At 41.4% G+C, this 18,481-nt stretch overlaps 1 protein-coding gene across 5 annotated transcripts in view; it reads left to right on the top strand.

The window, feature by feature from the left end:
- Positions 1-1,123: 1,123 nt before the first annotated feature.
- Positions 1,124-18,481, top strand: part of USP54 (ubiquitin specific peptidase 54) — a 118,997-nt gene continuing 101,639 nt past the window's right edge. Inside the window, exons 1-2 of one of the 5 annotated variants that reach the window (XM_070432983.1) lie at positions 1,309-1,579; positions 1,938-2,108. The gene's annotated coding sequence lies outside the window, so the exon portion shown is untranslated. Of the gene's footprint in view, positions 1,248-1,308; positions 1,580-1,643; positions 2,109-18,481 lie in introns of those variants that run through there. The other 4 variants (XM_070432980.1, XM_070432982.1, XM_070432985.1 and 1 more) reach the window with 4 other exon arrangements.

Genomic DNA, 18,481 nt, shown 5'->3' with positions numbered 1-18,481 from the left:
AAATGTAGCTGCCGAAGTCGGTTTGGCTCAGTGGATAGAGCGTCGGCCTGCGGACTGAGGGGTCCCAGGTTCGATTCCGGTCAAGGGCATGTACCTGGGTTGTGGGCACATCCCCAGTGGGAGATGTGCAGGAGGCAGCTGATCGATGTTTCTCTCTCATCGATGTTTCTAGCTCTCTATCTCTCTCCCTTCCTCTCTGTAAAAAATCAATAAAATATATTTAAAAAAAGAAAAGAAAAGAAATGTAGCTATTAGAGGTTTTAAATTGCACAATATATGTCTACTGGCTAGCACTGGTCTAGACCATGAGAGCTATTCAGGAGCTTTAAGAGAAAAAAATGAATTCTCCATTTATTATTTCAATTTCCTTATTATTCCCCTCCGTTTTATTCTTCCTTGTTGGCCAACGTTAGGTTCACCCTCTGTTCCCAGATGCTGCTCGGTCTGCATTTAAAGTTGTCTGAGCAGAGAGACAACGCCCTGCAACTAAGCGTTGAGTCACGCAGTAAGGATGTGTCCACCGGGCAGCCAGCAACCGGGGCAAAGTTGAAACCACACAACAATGCGGTCCCCTTCCGCATTCAAACCTCCGCGTTTCCGTCCCATTAAATAACACACACGTTTATTCCCTATTTTGGTCGGGCTAACTGATGGGGGTGTGGCCCTCGTGGGTAAACATACACATTTCTGTGGCACCAAACACCGTTTGCAAACCTGCGCAGGGGAACAGCGGATGGAAACTTCCTGAAGGAAGGATACGAGGAGATGGATGGGACGGTCGGTTTCTGCCCGGCTCGTCCCCGCTCTACAGCGGCCTGCAGAAGGAAACTTCAGCTAAAGGCGACGCTGCTCCAAGTGCGAGGCCCTTGGGGAAGGCTATCCCGGGGTGGGGGTTCCCTATACTAACGCCCCGCAGCCCAGACCCTCCTGCCTGCGATCGTTCCCCGACTTTCCCGCCAGCTCAAGGCTCTCCCTCGCTCTCGCCCACCTTCAGACCCTGGCACGCCATCCCTGAAACGGCTCGCGGCCGCCATTTTACAGGAACTATCGCGAGACCTACTCAGCGGCCCGGAGCCTGACTCATTTACTTTCCTGCGAGAGGCTCCTCGCGGTGGTTCTCGCCGTCGTGGCGGGAAGTGTCGCGAGAGCTGGTTGCCTTGGCTCCCTGTAGCTATAGCAGCCGCGGCGGTTCAGGATGCGGCGGCAGGAGCTGTGAGTGCGACACCCTCAGGGGGGCGGGGCTGGAGGTAATGGGGCGCAGGGGGGACAGAGCCTGGGGGGCGATGAGGGAGGTCGGGTCACGGGAGGAGTGGACGCGAGTGTGACGTTTAGGGAAGGATCCGGGTCCAGTGGGTCCAGGGACCGGGCGCCGGTCCGCACTAGGGCACACGGGGAGGGCTGATCCCTGGGAAGTCCAGAGGGAGGGACCGGGGTGTAGTAGGGTTCAAGGAGCAGGGACCAGAGCGTGAACGCTTGTGTGTGGCGGGAGTAGCAGGGTTCCGGGGACTGAGAACTGGACCCAGGGACCGGACTCCATTGAGGAATCAGTGGGCAGAACTGGGGTACAGCCCGGAGGAGGGTATGTTGAATGGGAGCATAGAGGTTGGGCCCGGTTTGCTTTGCCCTGGCGTGTGTGTGTGTGTGTGTGTGTGTGCGTGCGTGTGTGTGTGTGTGTGTGTGTGTGTGTGTGACGCGCCAGGACCGAGTTCCTAAATGGCTTGGCGGGAATGGTGGCGTCCCGGACCTCAGCGTCCACCCGCCCCTTCCACAGAAATTCCCGCGGACTCAGATGTGAAAGGAGGCGAGCTAGTATGTAGTCTGTAGAGAGACTGCGTGGGGTAATGAATGATTGCTGCTCCCAAATAAAGTGTGGAATGGGATCCGGAGATAGATTTTTGAGAAAAAAAGAAAAAAAAACTCAGATGTTCTTCTTTTAGAGCGTACCGAGTTGGAAGAAGAGGGTGTGTGCTAAGATCACCTTTCTTCCCAGATTCATTCAAGTGTAGGATCCTTTACGGCGCATTTATTAAATTATTTATGCAGTGCAAAAGCAGGTTAGATGATACAGTGAAAGAATGTGCAGTACGACACGGAAGCCTTCCACGAAGGTAATTTAAAAACTCCGAACAGTGCTTTTATTGCCGCAGCACCAGGCTGAACGCTAGGGATAGTTTTAGTTACTTGGATATAAAACCTAGTGTTCCCTAAGTGTGCGTATTCAGGTTATGTGCCTTTTAAGAAATGGGTGAGATTTTTATCTTAGAAGACTGCACATGTTTTGAATATCTGTCAAAGGACTCTCCCAGGAGTGAAAAGAATGGAGAGGGCAAAACATTAGTCTCTGAGTCTCCAGGACTGTTTTCTGGAAACAGGTTTGCACTGCTTTTCTGGTTAACTTGTATTTCTAGTGAAAACAATGAAGTCTAATGAAGTCACAAAGATGATTTCAATCTACAGATACAGCTTTCTGATATTTTTACTCACTATCTTTTGTAGGTATAAAGTTGCAAGGGATAACCTCTCTTTTGATGATGTAACTGGATTTTTCCACGTTGAGGTTGACAAATTCATTAATTAGAATGATGGCTTTTAAATCCTAGAGCTAGCCTCGATGTGGCTAGTCATTGAACCTATTTATTTGATATGTGTTAGACTAAAACTTTTAATTTGTAGCGTTAGTAGCTAAACTTTAAAGTGCTTTTCTGAGGCAAGAGAAAGCTTATGTGGTTGGGTCCAAAAGATTTCTACATGAATCCATTAACAAGCTTTACTGGGTTCTTTTTATGTGTAGAGTACTGTGTATAAGGCATTGCAAGGTGGGGCAGGGAGTGAAGATTAATTCATTTATCCATTCCACAAACATTTATTGAGACCTGTTTTGTGTTTGATTACTAAACCTTCAGGATTCAATGCAAGTAATCCTTGCTCCCTGTCTTGAAATTGTCCAGAGCCTAGGAAGGGAGAGTGACAGAGAAACAAATAATTACAATGTAATAAAGCACAATATATGAACACAGACTCTTGAAACAAGTTTTGGCCCTGAGGAGTTTACGTAGTAGTTGACAAGACTAAAAAGAAAGAAAGAATTTAGAACATTATAAAATATTAAAGCAAATTCTAAACTGTATGCTATATCATAAAATATATTACATTTCCTGCAACCTTATTGTTATTAATTCTAGGAATTTTTAAAATAGATTCCTTGGGATTTTCCATGTAGACAAACATATCATTTGCAAATAGAGATAGTTATATTTCTCCCTTTCCAATCTGTATGCCTTTTATTTCTCTTTCTTGCCTATTACAGTGCTTAGAACTTCCAATATTGTGGTTGAATAAGAGTAGTGAGAGCAGACATCCTTGCTTTGTTCCTTACCTTTGGGGGGGTGGGCAATGCATTTAGTATATCACCATTAAGTGTAATATTAGCTTAGGTTTTTGTGTAGATGCCTTTTATCAAGTTGTAACCATATATTTTAAAAATTTCAGTTGAAATGGTAATTTTTCTGCAATGAATTTTCAGATTCTCCAACCTAGTATTCACTCTCCATGTTTCCTGCTTATTCTACTATTATTGAGCTCTTTATTCAGTTGCAACATCCTTCGCTCTCCTTCTCAGACACATACACCCTCTAGGCTATCAAGGGCAGTGGCTGTTTTATACATTTTTATATCACTAGCTTAGTACAGTATGCCTGGCAGTATTGAATTGTTTGATTAAATGAAAGAGTCAGTGAATGAATAATTGAACAAAAGAATGAGAAATTATCTCTCACAGGGCTTAAGATAGTTTTAGTGATAAGAGTGAGTTTTGGAGTCAGACAGAATTAAAATCTCAGCCCTTCAATGTAATACTGTATTGGGAAAGTTGAGCAAATTACTAAATATTTCTCAACCTCAGCTCCCTTATCTATTAAATTAGGATTACACTACTGGAACAAATTAGGTGTAATAATAGATGTTAATTCTTAGCACAGTAGCTATCATGTAGTAGGCATTCAAATTTTAGTTTTATTTTTTCTTTATTCAACTGTTTTAAATAATAAATGATAGTGATTTAAAAATACTGTGAACTGTATATAGTTATTTCAAATATTGTTCATGTTTGTGTTAAAATAGTCAAACTAATTTAGATTATGCTGGTTTAAGAGGAAATATGGAGACATAAGAAAATTGTATGGAAAAAGTTTGAATGTTTTGTTGAGCAATACCTTGTGCCAACCACTGTGTTACAATGCTTCGCATGAAATAACCCATTTAATCCATACAACAACCCAATGAAGCACACTTCTTCCTTTGAAGGATTATTTCTTAGTTTTTTAATTATAGTTTTCTCATCTACACCCTTTCTGAGTAAGCCTTAGGAATGGGGCTTATACAATTTAATGCAGATTTCAAACTTTGTAAAGCAGATAACAAATAATAACTATTTTATTTCTAAGCTACCATCCTTAATATTTGGGGACTATTATTTAGGCTAAGCATTTTTCCCCGCAGCAAAACTTAGTGATAATATTTACTTTCTACTTCTCTAGGAGTACATTAGCTGCTGCTAGTATATTAGGTTCTTCATTTGTATGAAACTGATCAGAGTAATGAATTTGCCTATTGCCTATAGCACATGAGTCTTTCTCAACAAATAATGTTTGACTCGATTTTTCAAAGAGGAGAAAAGCAGCAGAATGTTTGAAACTGAATTTAGAGTTTTTTTTACTTAATATATAATGTTGATCAGGCTAAGCAAGACCTGTTTTGATTAGTTCTCTGTATTTTTTAAATTGTGGTAAAATAAACAACATAAAAGTTACCACCTTAATCATTTTTTAAAAATATATTTTTAAATTGATTTTAGAGAGGAAGGGAAGGGAGAGAGAGATAGAAACATCAATGATGAGAGAGAATCATTCATCGGTTGCCTCCTGCACGCCCTATACTGGGGATCAAGCCCACAAACTGGACATATGCCCTGACTGGGAATCGAATCTCGACCTCCTGGTTCATAGGTTGATGCTCAATCACTGAGCTACACTGGCTGGGCACCATTTTTTAAAAAAATATATATCTTTTTTGATTTCAGAGAGGAAGGGAGAGGGAAAGAGATAGAAACATCAATGATGAGAGAGAATCATTGATTGGCTGCCTCCTGCACATCCCCCACTGGGGATAAAGCCCACAACCCAGGCATGTGCCCTTGGCTGGAATCGAACCTGGGACCCTTCAGTCCTCAGGCTGACGCTCTATCCACCGAGCCAAACCAGCTAGGGCTGGGCACCATTTTTAAATGTACAGTTCAGTAATATTAAATACTAATATTAAATAGTAATTCACATTGTACCATTTTTATCTTGCAAAACTGAAATTCTATACCCATTAAAAAATGCTCCCTACTCCTCTCCCCCGAGTTACTGGCAACCACCATCCTACTGTCTGTCTCTGAATGTGACTATTCTAGGTATCTGATATAAATGGAATCATAGAGTGTCCTTTTGTGCATGGCTTATTTTATTTAGCATAATGTCCTCCAGGTTCATCCATGTTTTAGTATGTGTCATAATTTCCTCCCTTTTTAAGGCTGAATAATATTTCACTGTACACACACACACATCACATTTTGCTTATCCATTCACTTGGGTTGCTTCCATCTTCTAGCTGTTATAAATAATGCTGCTAGGAACACGGATGTACACTGATCTCTTTGATACCCTGCTTTCAATTCTTTTGGATATATAACCAGAAGTGGAATTGCTGGATCTTATTTTAAATTTTTGAGGCATTGCTATACCATTTTCCATCGTGGCTAACCCATTTTACATTCCCACTAGCAGTATACAAGTGTTTCAATTTCTCCACATCCTCATCAACAATTGTTATTTTCTATTGGATATGAGATAGTATCTCATTGTGGTTTTGATTTGTATTTTCCTAATGACTTGTGATGCTGAGCATCTTTACATGTGCTTATCGGCCATTTGTATATCTTCTTTGGAGAAACATTGATGTAAGAGAGACACATCAATTGACTGCCTCTTGCACATAACCCCAACTGGGGCTGGGGATCTAGTCTGCAACAGATGTACATGCCTTTGTCTGGAATTGAACCCACAACCTTTCAGTCCCTGGTCCGACGCTCTGTCCATTGAGTCAAACTGGCCAGGGCCCTTTGTGCACTTTTGAATTGGTTGAGGGTAAGTTGTTGGAATTCTTTATGTGTTCCGGATATTAACTCCTTATCAGACAAATTATTGACAAATATTTTCTCCCATTCTGTGAGTTGCCTTCTCACTCTGTTGGTTGTGTCTTTGATGCACAGTTCTCTCTTTTTTTAAAATTTTATTATTATTTAAGACATTTAAAAAGAATAATACAGTAAGCTTTCTTATATTAATTATTCAGGAAACTAAACATTACTAAATTAGTTGAAAGCTCTTACATTTCCCCTTCTTCTTTTTTTTTAATCCTCACCTGAAGATATGTTTGATATTTTTAGAGAAAGGAAGGGAGAGAGAGAGAAAAACATTAACATGAGAGAGAAAATCCATCAGTTGTCTTCTGTACGTGCTCCAACAGGGGACTGAACCTGAAACCTAGGTATGTGCCTTGACCGGGAATCAAACCCACAGTCTTTTAAAAAATTTATATTTAATATATTTTATTGATTTTTTTACAGAGAGGAAGGGAGAGGGATAGAGAGTTAGAAACATCGATCAGCTGCCTCCTGTACACCCCCCACTGGGGATGGGCCCGCAACCAAGCTACATGCCCTTGACCGGGATCGAACCTGGGACCCTTCAGTCCGCAGGCCGACACTCTATCCACTGAGTCAAACCAGTTAGGGCTAACCCACAGTCTTTTTGTTCACAGGATGATGCTCTAGCCAACTGAGCCACCTGGCGAAGGCAGGTTTCCCCCTTTTTTTTTTTTAATCCTCACCTGAGGATATTTTTTCCATTGAATTTTTTTTTTAGAGAGAGTAGAGAGGAGGAGGAGAGAAAGAGAAAGAGAGAGAGAGATAGAGAGAGAGAGAGAGAGACATCAATTGGTTGCCTCACAACCATGGTACATGCCCTTGACCAGGGATCAAATTCATGACTCATGACCCTTCGGTCTGTGGGCCAGCACTCTAACCACTGAGCAAAACCAGCCAGGGAAGGTTTCCCCTTCTTGATTGCAAGTCCCTTGCCATCTCTCAAAGAAAACCACTAATGAGTCTGATGTTTCTCTGGCTAGTTTATACTCCTTAGTCCAGCGGTCGCCAACTGGTGGTCCGCTGACCACTGGTGGTCCGCGAGGTCTGAAAGGTTGGCGACCGCTGGTTTAAGGAAACCTTTGGAGCAGCGATCGCCAACCAGTGGTTGGCGGAGAAGCTTATCATGAAAGAAGTAAAAACACCACAGAAGTCCTGTGGAAGGTTAAAGTGGGAGAGGCTCTTTCTCAGATTTTATTTTATTTATTTATTTTAGTTTAAAACTCAGATCAGCACCCTATCAGAGATGGTTGTATATAATAGGTGCACAAAAATACTTGTTGAATGACTGTTTGGTATGCAGATACTTATGATTGAATATATTTAGTACCAATATTATATCACTTTGAAATGAAGTCTGCATATCTTTTGGATTAGGATTATTATGTGCTTTACCAATAAATAGACCACTATGGCAGAGTAAATGTTTTCTTAGAAGTAGTGAAACTGAGGCAAACTTGAGTTTGCAGGAGTTAGCTCTAACTACATACGGCACATTTAGCTGGCTGAGTTCATTGAGACTTATAGACAGGACAAACAGAATAAGAGAGATGGGGAAGCATTATGTTCCTGGTTCAGGAAAATGAGATGTAAATTCTAAAAAAGGGGATGATTCTGGTAAGGTCTGACTCTGGGCAAGACCTGTTGGAACAAACCGTGGGATGTTCACAGGATAGTGGTGAAGAATCTGAGCTCTATTACAGCTGAAGATGAAATCCTTCTCTAGTGACGTTATAATAGAAGCTGCTGCTGCTGCTGCAGCCACGGCTGCCTGAACTTGGTGGCTGCGTGAAGTGGCTAGAGCAGGAAATGATTCTATGGCACTAGGCGTGGATAGGGAAGGACTTGTCTGGCTCTGGACAAGTGGTTGCACAGGTTGTGGGTGTCACTTTAAACATACAAAAACCGGCTTGCTGGAGGAGGAGCACCTCCCTGAGGATCAGGTGCACGTCTGAGCAATGAGCTCATCCTTCTAGCCAGACCTGCTCCAGACGCTGAGTGAATGTTTTCCTAATTGCAAGTCCTGCAGCTGGGAGAAGCAGGAAATGGTTGAAGCTTCAGGTACTTTGTGAGTAGCAAGAATATGGAAGCTATTTTGGGACTCAGAATGTGTGACTGTGAATATCAGGTTGAAGGTGACACACATGCACATTCAGTCTTTCTCTCAGTTGAGGATTGCAGTGAAGTGTGTGGTGGGTTGAGAAAAGCTTTGGTGGTTCTAACTTTATTCCAGTGATTCTTTTTGAGGTGACTTAATAATTTGTTTTCTGTATTGTCTTGTTTGGTTTGCTGCTTTGGAAAATAAGAATCTTGAGGGCTTGCCCTGTCCAGGTAGCTCAGTTGGTCAGAGTGCTGCCCGATATGCCAAGGTTGCACGTTTCATCCCTGGTCAGAGCACATAAAAGAATCAACCAATGAATGTATAAACAAGTAGAACAACAATTGATGTTTCTCTTTCTCTCTCTCTCTGTTTCTCTATCCTCTCTCTCTCTAAAAGCAATCAATCAATTAAAAAAAAAAAGAATCCCGGGGGCTCTTTTTCAATTTCCAAGGATATTTATGGCTTTTTTTTGAGCTTTGGTTGATGGGACTTATTCCACTTTTGAAGTTCACTGTGCTGAATTTCAGAGCCCTATACATGCTTCTATTTTGTTTTGTTTTGTATTAACTTACCTAAATTATTCACTTTAAGTAAGTCTTTTTTTTTTTTTTTAAATATATTTTATTGATTTTTACAGAGAGGAAGGGAGAGGGATAGAGAGTTAGAAATATCGATGAGAGAGAAACATCAACCAGCTGCCTCCTGCACATCTCCTACTGGGGATGTGCCCGCAGCCCAGGTACATGCCCTTGACCGGAATCGAACCTGGGACCTTTCAGTCCACAGGCCGGCGCTCTATCCACTGAGCCAAACCGGTTTCGGCAAGTAAGTCTCTTTTAAATGAATTGGTTTTAAAAAGAAATATCAATTTTATTTTTTTAAACATTTATTTTGAAGTAATTCTAGGTTCACATGGAATTAGAGAGATCTGATGTATGCCTTTCCCAGTTTCCCCAGTGGTAACGTCCTGCAAAACTGAAGTGCAATATTACAACCAAGATATTGACATTGATACAGTGAAGGTAAAGAATATTTTCTTCACAGGATCTGTGGTATTGCTCTTTTATAACCACACCTATTTCTTTTGTACCTTACCCCCTCTTAACCCCTATCAACCACTAATCGAAAAATCAATTTAAAAATAGATTTTTATTAAATTTTTTTTAGAGAGAGAGAGGAAGGGAGAGGGAGAAACATCAATGTGAGAGTGAAACATTGATTGGCTGCCTCCTGTATGCCCCCTACCGGGAATAGAGCCCACAACCCAGGCATGTGCCCTGACTGGGAATAGAAACTGGCAAACTTTCCATGTGCAGGCAACGTCTGACCAACTGAGCCACATCAGCCAGGGCTTGGAAAAATCAGTTTTTAAGCAAGAAATTTTATGTGCAATCTTCAGTATTTTTTAAAAAAATGTATTTTTATTGATTTCAGAGAGGGAGGGAGAGGGAAGAGAGTGATAGAAACATCAGTGATGTGAGAGAATCATTGATTAACTGCCTCCTGCAGGTCCCCTACTGGGGGTCGAGCCCACAGCCCAGGCATGTGCCCTTGACTGAAATAGAACCCAGGACCCTTCAGTCTTCAGGCCAAAGCTCTATCCACTGAGCCAAACCAGCTAGGGCAGTGGTCGGCAAACTCATTAGTCAACAGAGCCAAATATCAACAGTACAACAATTGAAATTTCTTTTGAGAGCCAAATTTTTTAAACTTAAACTATATAGGTAGGTACTTTGTTATTAACTTAATTAGGGTACTCCTAAGGCTTAGAAAGAGCCACACTCAAGGGGCCAAAGAGCCGCCTGTGGCTCGAGAGCCACAGTTTGCTGACCACGGAGCTAGGGCAATAGTAGTTTTGTATTAGAGATCTGCATGGCTTATGAAAAGAGCCCTAGACTGCAATAGGAGATTCTGGTTAATTATAGCTCTTTGACCTTGGGCAAATAATTTTAATGTCTCTGTGCTTCAGTTTCCTTATATATAAAATGGGATAATGGTATATTAATTTTTATCTAACCTATTTATAGGATTTTTTAGAAATTATAAAGGTCTTTAGCCCAGCCAGTGTGCCTCAGTGGTTGAGCGTCAACCCATGAACCAGGAGGTCGAAGTTCGATTCCCGCTCAGGGCACATGCCGGAGTTGCGGGCTCAATCCCCAGTGTGGGGCATGCAGGAAGCAGTCGACCAATTAGTTCTTTAAAAAAATAAATATTATGTATATACAACAAAGAATTCTTGAAGGATTATGGATTTAAAACATGAATTTTAAAATAATAAAGCTTCTAGAAAAAAATGTGAGACAATAACATCATGACCTTACGGAGAAAAAAAAGTACTATGTAGATTATTATTAGCAGCAAGAACAATAGTTTTCAAACTAGAAAGTAATTAGCAACTTGTAAACTAGAAATTGTAGCCCACTATGGTAAGACTGAACATTTAAAAATGAATTTAAGTCTTAAGGCTCAATTGAATTTCAGAGTGCTGAATTAATTAATTAGCTAATGATCTCAGAGCCACTGTTGTTAATCATAAATCATAGAAACCAGAGAGAGGCAAATGTTCTGATGTACAAAGTGAGGAAAGTAGTTGGAAAACTACAAACCTGTGAAAATTGATATTAATTCCTGGGAAAATTCAATTACAAATGGTCAAAATCAGTTGATATGGAGTATTAAACAAAGAGTTAGCATGGACCCTGGCTGGTGTGGCTCAGTTGGTCGAACACTGTCCTGTGCACTGAAAGGTTGCTGGTTTGATCCCTGGTCAGGGCACATACCCAGGTTGTGGGTTTGATCTCCAGTCGGGTGCTTACAGGAGGCAACTGATACCTGTTTCTCTAACATCGATGTTTCTCTCCCTATCTCTCCCTGCCTCTCCCTCTAAAAATTCAATAAAGCTAGGCCCGCATGGCTCAGTGGTCGACCTATGAACCAGGAGGTCCCAGTTCGATTCCCAGTCGGGGCACATATGGTCGGGGCACATACCCAGGTTGCAGGCTTGATCCACAGTGTGGGGCACGCAAGAGGCAGCTGGTCCATGATTCTCTCTCATCATTGATGTTTCTCTCTCTCTCTCCCTCTCCCTTCCTCTCTGAAATCAATAAAAATATTTTTAAAATATATATTTTTTATTTTTTAAATGTATATTTTATTGATTTTTTACAGAGAGGAAGGGAGAGGGATAGAGAGTTAGAAACATTGATGAGTGAGAAACATTGATCAGCTGCCTCCTGCACACTCCCCACTGGGGATGTGCCCGCAACCAAGGTACATGCCCTTGACCGGAATCGAACCTGGGACCCTTCAGTCCGAAGGCTGACTCTCTATCCACTGAGCCAAACTGGTTAGGACTTAAAATATATATATATATATATTTTTTTTTTTTTTTTTTTTTTTTTTTAAAAATATATTTTATTGATTTTTTACAGAGAGGAAGGGAGAGAGATAGATAGTTAGAAACATCGATGGGAGAGAAACATCGATCAGCTGCCTCCTGCACATCTCCCACTGGGGATGTGCCCGCAACCCAGGTACATGCCCTTGACCGGAATCGAACCTGGGACCTTTCAGTCCGCAGGCCGACGCTCTATCCACTGAGCCAAACCGGTTTCGGCTAAAATATATATTTTTTAAAATAACTTTGAAAAAAAGCATGGGTTGATTTATCATAACAAATTCCTTCTGTTTCTATTCTTGAATCCTATACTACTATTTAGAATTATGAGGTTAGTAGTTCTAGTTATAGATATAATCCTACTGTTTCATATTCTTTCATGATACAATTGTGGCTGATATGTAATTAGATATGATTTGGTTGATTAAATGAATGTGTAAAAAATTGAATAATTGTACCCACTTAGACTCTTAATTTCACCAGGAAAGTCTCTGGTGGATTATCTTTGGACTTTGCATAGAGTAGAAATTTTAAAAAATCATATTAATCAGATATATAATTTGCAAAGCTACAAGAGTAGTTAATATGACAGATGAATAAAGCCTTAAAAATTATATCTATAGCCTGACCGGTGTGGCTCAGTGGTTGAGCGTCGACCTATGAACCAGGAGGTCACAGTTAGATTCTCAGTCAGGGCACATACCTGGGTTATGGGCTCGATCCCCAGTAAGGGGCATGCAGGAGGCAGCTGATCAATGATTCTCTCTCATCATTTATGTTTCTATCTTACTTTCTTTCCCTTACTCTCTGAAATCAATAAAAATATATTTTAAAAAACTTATATTCATGGGATGAAATCATGGGCTCAAATTGAAATTAAATTTAATTCAAAATCTCAAATGCTCAAGAACAGTATGAGGAGGAGCTGGTTGGGCAGCAAGTCATATGAATAATATCTGGGAATTTTGGTTAATCACAAATGTAGCAAGAACTGCCTATGCAATGTAGCAGCTAAAAACACCTTCAGCTATATTACCAAGAGTTTATCCAGGTCACAAAAGTATTGGTTCCAATATATTTTTGTACTAGATTGGAAACACATTTTGTATATTGGCTTATTTAAATGGACACTGACAAAGTTGAGAGCATTTCAAGGAAGGTGCACAGAACCATAAATGGTCTGAAAACCATCTATATAGGAAACTGTTGGGATTTGGGGAAGGGAGTGTTGATAAATTTTAAAACTTAAAATAAAAAACACAACCCCCCAAAACAAATACTCATAGTCCTACCAGAATTAACCACTTTAACATCTGTTTTTCTTCTCCTCTATCTTAGAAATAAAACACTATAGATAAAGCCAAAGCCTCTTCTTCTCCTTCCCTACAAGGAACATCCATCCATCCATTCATTAATCCTCACCTGAGGGTATTTTTTCCATTGATTTTTTTTAGAGATAGTGGAAGGGAGGAGAAGGGGGAGGGGAGAGAGAGAGAGAGAATATTATCCACGAGATACATTGATTGGTTGCCTCCCACACACGCCCCAACCTGGGCTGGAGATCGATCCTGCAACCCAGGTATGTGCCCTTGACTGGGAATCCAATCATGACCCTTCCATGCACTGGTCGATGCTCCAGCCACTGAACCACACAGGCCAGGGCAGGGACTCTTATATTTATCAAAGTAATACATGTGCATAGTTTTTTTCCCCCTCTAAAATCTTTTAAACTTCGTAATTGAAACAATTTTAAATTTACATCAAGGTGCAAAAGTAGTATAAAGAATTCCCATATGCCCTCTTCCCAGTTTCCCCTAATTGTTAACATGTTTTTTTCATTTGATCCTTTTTTTAAAATTCTTTATTGTTGAAAGTATTACATGTCTCCTTTTCCCCCCATTGACTTCTCCCAGCCTGCTCCCACCTCCCAGCACATGCCCTCACCCCCTTATTGTCTGTGTCTGTTAGTTATGCTTATATGCATGCATGCAAGTCTTTTGGTTGATCGCTTACCGCCCTCCTTCCACCCTCCCCTGCCTTTCCTTTGAGGTTTGACAGTGTTTGATGCTTCTATGTCTCTGGATCTATTTTTGTTCATCAGTTTATGTTGTTCATTATATTCCACAAATGAATGAGATCATGTGATACTCATCTTTCTCTGACGGGCTTATTTTGCTTAGCATAATGCTCTCCAGGTTCATCCATGCTGTTGCAAATGGTAAGAATTCTTTTTTACAGCAGTGTAGTATGCCATTGTGTAGATGTACCACAGTTTTTTAATCCACTCATCTGCTGATGGGCATTTAGGCTGTTTCCAAATCTTAGCTAGTATTATAAATTGTGCTGCTATGAACATAGGGGTGCATATATTCTTTCTGATTGATGTTTCTAATGTCTTGGAATATACTCCTAGAAGTGGGACTACTGGGAACATGTGCAAGTGTTTGTTTGTTTTTTTAAACTACTTTTTTTGAAATACATTTTTATTGATTTCAGAGAGGAAAAGAAAGGGAGAGAGAGAGATAGAAATATCAATGATGAGAGACAATCATTGGTCGGCTGCCTCCTGCACACCCTCCACTGGGGATCAAGCTCGCAACCCAGGCTTGGCCAGAATCAAACCCGGGACCCTTCAGTCTGCAGGCTGACGCTCTATCCACTGAGCCAAGCCAGCTAAGGCCATGTGCATAGTTTTAAAAATTCAAATAGTATTATGCCCTGGCTGGTGGCTCAGTTGGTTGGAGCATCTTCCCAAACACCAAAAGGTTGAGAGTTTGATTATCAGTCAGGACACATACCTAGGTTGCAGGTTCCATCCCCGGTTGGTGCGCATATGGGAGGCAACTGATTGATATTTCTCTTTCACATTGATGTTTCTTTCTCTCTCTCCTTCCCTCTCTCTCTAAAAATCAATAAAACATATCCTTGGGTGAGGATTTAAAATAAAAATTCAAATATACTTAGAAGGAAAAATAAGTTATCCCATCCCTTGAGGCAACCATATTCACCTGCCTGAAATATTTCTAATAGTATAATTTATCACTTAATATAAAGTACTAAACATATAAAGTGCCATATGATTTTGCCGTTTTTTTTTGTTTTGTTTTTAATCGATCTGAGAGAGAGAGAGGAAGGGAGAGGGAGAAAGAGAGAAACATTGATTGGTTGCCTCCCCCATGTGCTCCCACTGGGGATCAAACCCAAAACCTGGGTATGTGCCTGACTGGGAATCAAACAGCGACCCTTTGTGAAATAATGCTTCAACCAACTGAACCATACTGGCCAGGGCAGTTTTGCCTCTTTCATGCATATATGTCTTTCCCCTTATAATCTCAATATAATTATGTAATTTGGAGGATTAAATCATTATTTATTGTTTACATATACAGATATTGAGCCTGAGCTATATAATATACAATGATTATAATTTTCTTTTTAAAATAAAATTATATAGGTTGTAGGTGTACAATTTTATAATACATCATCTCCATATTATATTACTAGAGGCCTAGTGTATGAAATTCGTGCATGGGTAGGGTCCCTAGGCCTGGCTGGCGATGAGGGCTGATCGGGGGCATCTGGCTGCCGCTCAGGGCCTTCCTTCCAGCTGGCCGGGGTCTCCCTTCCTTGGCTGCCGGCTGGGACCTTCCTTCTTTCCGTGCCGCCCCCTGGTGGCCAGCACACATCATAGTGAGTGATTGAGCTCCTGGTCTCTCGGTCAAACTCCTGAGAGAACAATTTGCATATTAGGCTTTTATATATATATAGATATGTTCACCACCCTAAGTCATATTTCCTGCCATCAACATTTATCCCTCTTTTACCATCTTCTACCTCCCCTCACCCCCCTTTCCCTCTGGTAATCACCGTGCTGTTGTCTATGTGTATGAGGTTTTTGTTGTGTGTGGTATTTTTTCTTCTCAATTCCTTCACCTTTTGTTTTACTCAACTCCCCTTTGACAGCTGTCAGTCTGTTCTCTGTATTTATGAGTCTGTTTCTATTTTGTATATTAGTTTATTTTGTGCATTAGATTCCACATATAAGTGAAAGCATATGGTACTGGTCTTTCTCTGACTGCCTTTTTTCACTGAGCATAATACTCTCCAGGTCCATCCATACTGTCCAAATGGTAAGACTTCCTTCTTTTTTTATGGCCAAGTGGTATTCATTCCATTGTGTACTAGTAAATATACCACAGCTTTAAAAAAAAATTTCTACCTAACATTTATTTATTTATTTTATATTGTTTCTTTTCATTGAATTTATTGGGTGACAGAGTGGCATGTGGTAATTTTACATGAGGCCCTAGCCGGTTTGGCTCAGTGGATAGAGTGTTGGCCTGCAGACCGAAGAGTCCCGGGATCGATTCCCGTCAAAGACATGTACCTCAGTTGCAGCCTCCTTCCTGACCCAGGCCCCTGGTCAAGACGCATGCAGGAGGCAGCCAATCGATGTATTTCTCTCACATTGATATTTCTCTCTGTCTTTCCCTCTCTCTTCTACTTTCTCTAAAAAAATCAATGGAAGAATATCCTGAGGTGAGGATTGAAAAGAAAAAAATTTTAAATGAGGTGTTCAGAGAGTCCCTTTGAGGAGAGTAACATTTAAGTAGAGAGCTGAATGAAGTGAAGGAGCAGGCTATTCAAAGAGCTGGGGAATGGGCATTCAATGGAGAGGGATTAGCAAATGAAAAATCCTTGAGATGGGAACTAGCTTGGCATCTTTAAAAAATGATAGGCAGAGTGCAGTAAAGCTGAAATTATCGAGAGAAGTAGGGGCTGGATCAAGAGCGATATGATTCAGAATGTAATGGTAAGATATTGAAGTTTTTTATGTGGAGTAATGATTTGATTTTTTTTAAAATCCTCACCAAAGGATATGTTTTTATTGATTTCTAGAGAGAGAGAGAGGAAGGGCAAGAGGGAAAAGAAACATTAATGTGAGAGAGAAATATCAATTGGCTGTCTCCCATATGCGCCCCGGACATGGGGTCGAACCTGCAACCTTTTGGTGTATGGGGATGCCAATTGAGCCACCAGGCTAGGGCTGATTTTTTTTTTTAATACATTTTTATTGGTTTCAGAGAGGAAGGGAGAGGGAGAGAGAGATAGAAACATCAATGATGAGAGAGAATCATTGATTGACTGCCTCCTGCCCACCCCCCACTGGGGATTGAGCCTGCAACCCAGGCATGTGCCCTTGACCGGAATCGAACCTGGGACCTTTCAGTCCGCAGGCTGACGCTCTATCCACTGAGCCAAACCAGCTAGGGCGGGCTGATTTTTTTTAAGGTTGTGTTTTTGTTTTTGTTTTAAATATGTTTTTATTTATTTCAGGGAGGAAGGGAGAGGGAGAGAGAGAAACATCACTGGTGAGAGGGAATCATTGATTGGCATGCCTCCTGCATGCCTCATACTGGGGGTTGAGCCCCCAACCTGGGCATATGCCCTGACCGGGAATCGAACTGTGACCTCCTGGTTCATAGGTTGATGCTCAACCACTGAGCCACACCAGCTTGGCGCATTTTATTTTTTTAAAGATGATTCTGATTGTTGTGTGAAGAAGTGGTTATAATGGAAGCAAGGAGACCAGATAGAAGACTATTACAGTCTTCTAGGTAATATCCTAGGTGACTCTGTTAGGATGGTAGCAGTGGAGGTGGTGAGAAAGGATATGTTTTGAGAGTTTTAAGTCAGCTTCTGAGTAAGTATCCAGGGAAACATGCTCAAAAAGTATGTGGGGGAATGTTTGTAATTATTTAGCAAAGGGTGTGCCCAGCAAGTATCACTCCAGCTTGCCTTGTTCATCTGTTCTGTCTTTTCAGCCAGACATAAGACATGTACTCTGACTTTAGCTGCTGTGCTATTTTGGTGACATTTTCAACCTCATTTTTGTCAAAGTGAATTATCTGTGTCTATCTACTTTGGACATATGTGTAATTGGTGGTATTACTGTTGGCTTCTTGATTAGGGAAATGGTTATTGCATTCTGTACCAAATTAAATGACAACATCAGAGAGTAGAATGCACCGACAACCTGATTTTCTTTGCTTATGTATTATAAAAAATGATGAAAAATCTCATATGCACAGAAGTTGCTTGCCAAACATTAGAAGCCATCTAGTTTTACCAGGTGGCAGCTGCTGTTATTTGTAGGGATCCAATTTAAAAAACAGACATGAAACAGGGTCCTGTCCTTGTTTTGCAAAAATGGAAACTGTGACTTAAACACACACACACACACACACACAGCTTTATTGAGATATAATTTACAAACCATACAAGTCACCCATTTAAAGTGTACAATTCAATGGTTATTAATATACTAGAGGCCCGGTGCACAAAAATTTGTGCACTTTGGGGGGTCCCTCAGCCCGGCCTATGCCCTCTTGCAGCCAGGGACCCCTCAGGGGATGTCCACTTGCTGGCTTAGGCCCACTCCCTGGGGGATCGGGCTTAAGCTGGCAGTCAGACATCCCTCTGGCAGCGCGGGAGCCCTCAGGGGATGTCCACTTGCCAGCGGGGAGCAGGCCTAAGCTGCAGACGGACATCCTTAGCACTGCTGAGGAGGCAGGAGAGGCTCCCGCCATCACTGCTGTGCTGGCAGCCATCAGCTTGGCTTGTGGCTGAGCAGAGCTCCCCCTGTGGGAGCGCACTGACCACCAGGGGGCAGCTCCTGCATTGAGTGTCTGCCCCCTGGTGGTCAGTGTGTGTCATAGTGACCAGTGATTCCCAGTCA

Source organism: Myotis yumanensis, unplaced genomic scaffold, assembly GCF_028538775.1.
Source record: "Myotis yumanensis isolate MYYU_CA2020_CCGP unplaced genomic scaffold, mMyoYum1.0.hap1 SCAF_13, whole genome shotgun sequence".
Taxonomy (NCBI): domain Eukaryota; kingdom Metazoa; phylum Chordata; class Mammalia; order Chiroptera; family Vespertilionidae; genus Myotis; species Myotis yumanensis.
Note: the sequence above shows the minus strand (reverse complement) of the source record. Positions and strands in the feature narration are given on the sequence as shown.